The sequence below is a fragment of the Nicotiana attenuata genome, unplaced genomic scaffold (genome assembly GCF_001879085.1).
Source record: "Nicotiana attenuata strain UT unplaced genomic scaffold, NIATTr2, whole genome shotgun sequence".
In the NCBI taxonomy this organism is placed as follows: Eukaryota; Viridiplantae; Streptophyta; class Magnoliopsida; order Solanales; family Solanaceae; genus Nicotiana; species Nicotiana attenuata.
This window is the reverse complement of record NW_017672365.1, coordinates 66,186-72,324: the sequence shown is the minus strand read 5'-3', so window position 1 is coordinate 72,324 and position 6,139 is coordinate 66,186.

Below are 6,139 nucleotides of genomic sequence, written 5' to 3'. Positions count from 1 at the left end.
AAAACTTGAATTTAAAAAAACAAAATCAACAGCGGTAAGCTATGGACAGAAGAGACCGATAGCCTACACCCACAGACAAGAAGGTGAAATATGGACAGAAGTGTCAAGCTAAAGGTTTCTCTTCTTGTCTTCTTCTTTCTCCACTGTAAGTGTAACTAACTAGCTTGTACATACATTTGTTTTTATATTCTCATTTGAAATTTATGTAGTATATAGATCTTCTATCTTGTAATTTGTCTCTTATAGTACTTATTCTTTTTTTCTGGTAGGCTTCATTGGTTCAAACAAATGAACAAAGAAAAGATTCATTAACAGAAGTAACTAACAATCAATTACTAACAACCAACAGAATGTAACAATAACAGAAAATAACAGAAAGCACCTCTGAAGTGCTTTGAGGTTTATTTGGACATCTTCTTCTATTATGAGCTATGGACTTACAAATTGAGCAAGTCATTGATATTCCTCTCTTTGTAAGCTTGCCACTGCATTTTATCTCCCCAGCCTCCTTTTTTTTTGTGGGCCTTCCAGGCATTGTTCTAACAGGAGGTGGTTCAACCTTTGCATTTGTTGACTCAGGCCACATCTCCATGCATGGTACTGGCTGTATGAAATGAGAATAAGCTTTTAGGTAGGTCTCCTTCTTGTACCACTCAGAAATGAAGTCAAGTGGATTGTCTCTTGTGATGAATTGCAGCCACACCATGTGCACAAGGTATTTCTTTTAGTTGCCAAGCTCTGCAACTAGACACTCCCTCAGTCAACTTGACAATGTGTTTAATCCCTGTAGCCCCCTTAACTTCATACCCAAAATCACCATTCCAGTGTATTGTGCATCTCATAGACTTCTCCACATTTGTAACCAATACCATCATTGCCATTGGTGATATGCCTTCATTCCAAGTATCTGCAAATGCCCCTACTCTAGTGAACCTATTCATTACCTTTATCCTAATTTCTTCAAGCATGCTAATAATTGTCTTGTGCCTAGGACCCAAAACCCAAGCATTGAAGCTTTCAGCCATGTTATTATCCACACTGTCACACTTGGAAGAAGTTCTGAACATTGCTTTGCTCTATTTCTCAGGATTGTAGTTTACCAAGTCTTCACAGATCTTGTGACCTAGCTTACTTAACTTGTCCAAGTTTGCTTTAAGTTCAGCTTCATAAGTTGATCTTGCACAACTCCAAAACCCATTTCTTCTGTCAATACCCTTCCATTTTTGTTGCCAATTAGCTAGAATATGTCTTGCACACATTCTATGCTCACCTTCAGGAAGATATTCTTCAACTGCTGAATATAAACCCTGCAAAATAAGACACTGTTAGTCTAAAAAAAGATATTGTTAGCTTAAAAATAAATATCTTGTTAGTTTAAATAAGATAGTACCTTTTGCATATCACTAATGATTGTTAATTCTGCTCCTTCATCATTGATCTCCAAATCAGACTTCAATTTCCTTATAAACCAATACCATGTGTCTTTACTTTCAGTCCCAACTACAGCCCATGCTATTGGAAATATTTGGTTGTTCCCATCCTTTGCAATAGCAACAAGTAGTTGTCCCTTAGATATTCCCTTCAAGAAACAACCATCTAACCCAATGCATTTTCTACACCCTTCAATAAATCCCCTTTTCATTGCTGCAAAGCAAATGTAGAAGGAGTGAAATAATTTTTTCCCATCTTCAGAATCTGTCACTTTTACCACACATGTACTCCCTAAATTTGATTGAAGGAGCACATCTCTATAATCATAAATCCTGCCAAACTCCTTCACATGATCACCCATCACTTTTTTCAATACTTGTTTCCTAGCCTTCAAACAAACTTTTTTCCAACATATAAACCCAAATCCTCCCTTGCCAAATCTTGCATCTCCCAACCCTTTATGCACGGCTGTGAAATTATCCTACTTTTATAGTACTTTGCAAGATACTTGGTATTGCATATTGAATTTGTGTTGGTCTTGTTGCAGTTATGCCTAGGATTATAAGTTTTGATAATGAAATCAACAGATTTGGGCTCTCTGCTTGCAAACAACAACCAAGGGCATCCACTAGTTTTGCATTTTACCCTAACTCTGTTTTTATCATTTGTAATCTTCTCGAGCTCACAACCTCTTTCTATTGCATACCTGGTGTGTCACGATCCAATTCCCAACCTGGTCGTGATGGCGCCTCTCGTGAAGACAAGGCCAGCCAACTAACCCAAATCCTTTCATTAATAATTATCAAACGTAAATAAATAGAAGATACAACTTAATGGCATTTAAAATTTGTTAATTTCTACCCGACCGGGGTGTCACAAGTCACGAGCATCTAAAGAAACCTGAACACAACTATAGGGCCAATAATAATATATAAAGAAAAATTCTGGAAAATCAAAAGACAACATCCGGTGCCGCGAACGCTGGCGGTCACCTTGCTCAGCTACAATAGCCCTACCTTCAATCAGCTAATAACCCGCTACCGGGTAACCATACCTGCAGCTGCACGCGAGGTGCAGGGAGTAAAGTGAGTACTTCCAACTCAGTGGTAATAAGAGTAAATAATAACTGAGAGGCAAGAAATCACGTAAGAGCACTCCATCACGCTATATAGGACAGTACAACTCTCTCAGAAAAACAATGAAACCGTGAAAATCCTTTAGAAAATATCTGACTCAGTTTAAAACCTCTTTTGAAAACATCTTTTTCCAACAATCGAGCAAATGAATGCGAAATCAGATAGTGCAAGTCCGCACATACGACAGCCCCTCGGGCACAGCACTCCACAAATAGTTAACACCAGGGCGTCTGGTAAACAGTACAAGCAATAGCATGGATGCCAATGATATGAGAGTGCTAAATGTCATGACACGTAGTACAAACAGGAACCAATGCATGAATGCAAAGCAATGCATATGACCGGTACACTCAGGTACCCACTGCGGCGTGCAGTCCGAGCCAACCATGTATTTAACGTCGACGGTGCTCACTGGGGGTGTGTACAGACTCCGGAGGGGCTCCTACAGCCAAGCGCAATATCAAGCCATCTCGTGGCGTCAATCACATTCCTGGTCAGTCATTGTTACCTGACCGGTCAGTCATTGTTACCTGACCAATTTACATCATACAGTGTCATTGTTACCACTGTTTCAAGTCACATCATACAGTGTCATTGTTACCTCTGTTTCAAGTCACATCATACAGTGTCATTGTTACCACTGTTTCAAGTCACTTCATACAGTGTCATTGTTACCACTGTTTTAAGTCACTGCTGCAGCGCGCAGCCCGATCCCTGCTCAGTCCAGAAATGCACATAAGCCACTTAGCAATATTAAAATAATGGTTCTTAGCTCAAAAACATCAATAAAAATATTGTTTAAGCTTTCAAATCTTGGAAAAATGGCTGAGTTTGCAAAATCGTATCAAAACCCTGGACCGAGATCAAATGATATGCAAAGTAATGCAAAAACAGTGATACCAATCCCCGAAGGATTCAAATAATCGGCACGAAGCCCAACACATGGCAATCAGCCCAAATCATGATAGCATCAAGTAAGTCTCAGTCAATTAAGCAGTAAAATCAACAACCGGGACGGACCAAGTCACAATCCCCAACGGTGCTCTACCCCACGCTCATGCCCGGCGTGCAAGTCACCTCAATACAGCACTATGATGTGCAAATCCGAGGTTTCAAACCCTCAGGATATCATTTACAAGTATTACTCACCTCGAACCGGCGAAATCTCTAGCCCGCGACGCCTTTGCCCCTCCAATCGGCCTCCACGTGCGTCGAATCTAACCAAAATCAGAGCGAATGCATCACACTATGCCAAGGGAACAATACCCAATCGAAAACAATCAAAATATAGCAAAAATCTCGAAACTAGTAAAACCCGAGCCCCGGGCCCACTTCTCAAAAAATTACGAAATTCACATCACCGGGATCCTCGCCTCGCCACGAGTCCGTACATATAAAATACACAAGAATCGGAGTCCATTTGACCCCTCAAATCAACAATTCAAACCTTCTTAGGTTTCAAGCCCTAACCTCCATTTTTACCCCTTTAATTCCTTGAATTTCAGTGTTTAAATCCTTGTTTTACACCATAACAACATTATTCGAGTCTATAAATTCATACCTGATGGAATCCCCTTCGAATCCTCTCCAAATCGCCTAAAATCGCATCTTCCCGAAGTCTACAATGTTTTCTTAACTTCTAAAATTCGCGAACACTGTTCATTAAACACAGTCCAGATTTCCGCTTCTGCGGTCCTTTAACCGCACCTGCGGTACCGCTTTTGCGACAAATTGATCGCTTATGCGGTCTCACTTAAAACACCTGGGACCGCTTATGCGATCCAAACACCCGCTTATGCGGTTTACCTCCAACCGCTTCTGCGGTATATTAACCGCTTATGCGGACTCGCTGAAGCGCCTACACGTCCGCTTATGCGAAAAAATCCCTGGGCCACACCTGCCCGCTTCTGCGACCTCTCCGCCGCATCTGCGGAACCGCTTCTGCAGCTCCTTTTCCGCAGATGCGGAAATACCAGAAGACAGAAAAATCTGACCTGCAACAAATGCTTCCAACTCTCGTTTAACCATCCGAAATCACCCCGAGGCCCCCGGGACCTCAACCAAAAGCACCAACACATCCTATAACCTTATTAAACTTGTTCCAATCCTCAAAACACGTCAAACAAATGCTAAAACCATTAAAATACATCGGATTCAAGCCTAGTTTTCATCAAAACTTCAGAAATGCGCATTCAATCAAAAACCCGACCAAACAACGTCCAAATGACCTGAAAATTTTGCAGACATATCCAAAATCACCTAAGGAAACTACTGCAACTCTCGGAATTCCATTCCGACCCTCGGATCAAAATCTCACCTATCAACCGGAATTCGCCAAAATTCAAACTTCGCAAATTCAAGCCTAATTCTACACCGGACCTCCAAATTCAATTCCGATCGCACTCCTAAGTCACATATCATCCCTCGAAGCTAACCGAACCACCGGAATTCACATCCGAGCCCTCTAACCACATAGTCAACTTCCGGTTGACTTTTCTAAAACAAGCTTCCTTCTAAGAGGCTAAGTGCCTCATTTCCAACTAAAACCAATCCGAATCAACTCTAACTCACCACATACCGGTAATAAAACATGAAGAAGTAATAAATGAGGAAAACGGGGCAGAAATACCTGATACAACGGGTCGGGTCGTCACATGGTGACAGCTTCCCTAAACTTATATACATTTTCAAAGACCATGTTAAGTTTCCAAACCACCTTTTCCCATTTGGATCATACATTACCCTCTTGTTCTCCTTTCTTGCTTTCATGTTACCACTTATGTTTCCTGATTCAGTACCACTCTCATTGTCACTATCACTCACAAAACTATCAGCATTTGAACTTTCATAAAAAGGCTCATCACCAACTAACTTACCAGAAACACTTTTCTTCCCTTTATCTATATCTTCAAAACCTGGATCTGTCCCAACTGGTCCAAGAAAACACTCAGCAACAACTTTCTTTCTTGGTGCTCTTTTTTTTCTTTTTATAAGCCTTCAAATCTGTTTTAACTATGTTCAACTCTTCATGCACATCATTACCATAATCAGCCTCATTCTCTTCATCATCAGAACTGCTAGATTTATCACTATCTGCAGCTTAGCTATGTCATCTTCCTCTAAGTCTTCATCTTCTATGTCAGAATCATCTTCATCTACTAAGGAGTTTCTAGGATGTTTTTCTACAACATGTGACTGTTCATGGGGTTCTATTTGACCACTACAATCAATATTTTCAATTTGGGAACCTCAAGGTGCATTGAAACCTTCAACAACCCTACTGGAAGATTCTTCAACGACCCCACTAGTCACATGGCTATTCTGGACCACATTATCTCCCTTATGGAATACATAAATGTCTATTGTATCATTATTACTTAACAACTCAGCAAGTACCAACAAATCCCTATCATTTTTCAATTCTACCAAACTGCCACCCTTAAAAGATACAATAAATATTTTTCCTACATTGGTACACCCAAAATCCTTGGCATAATCAACAATTTCTGGAATAGACAGTTTATCTGTATCCACATTAAAGGCATATTCAATGTTTCCCCCAACATAGACTG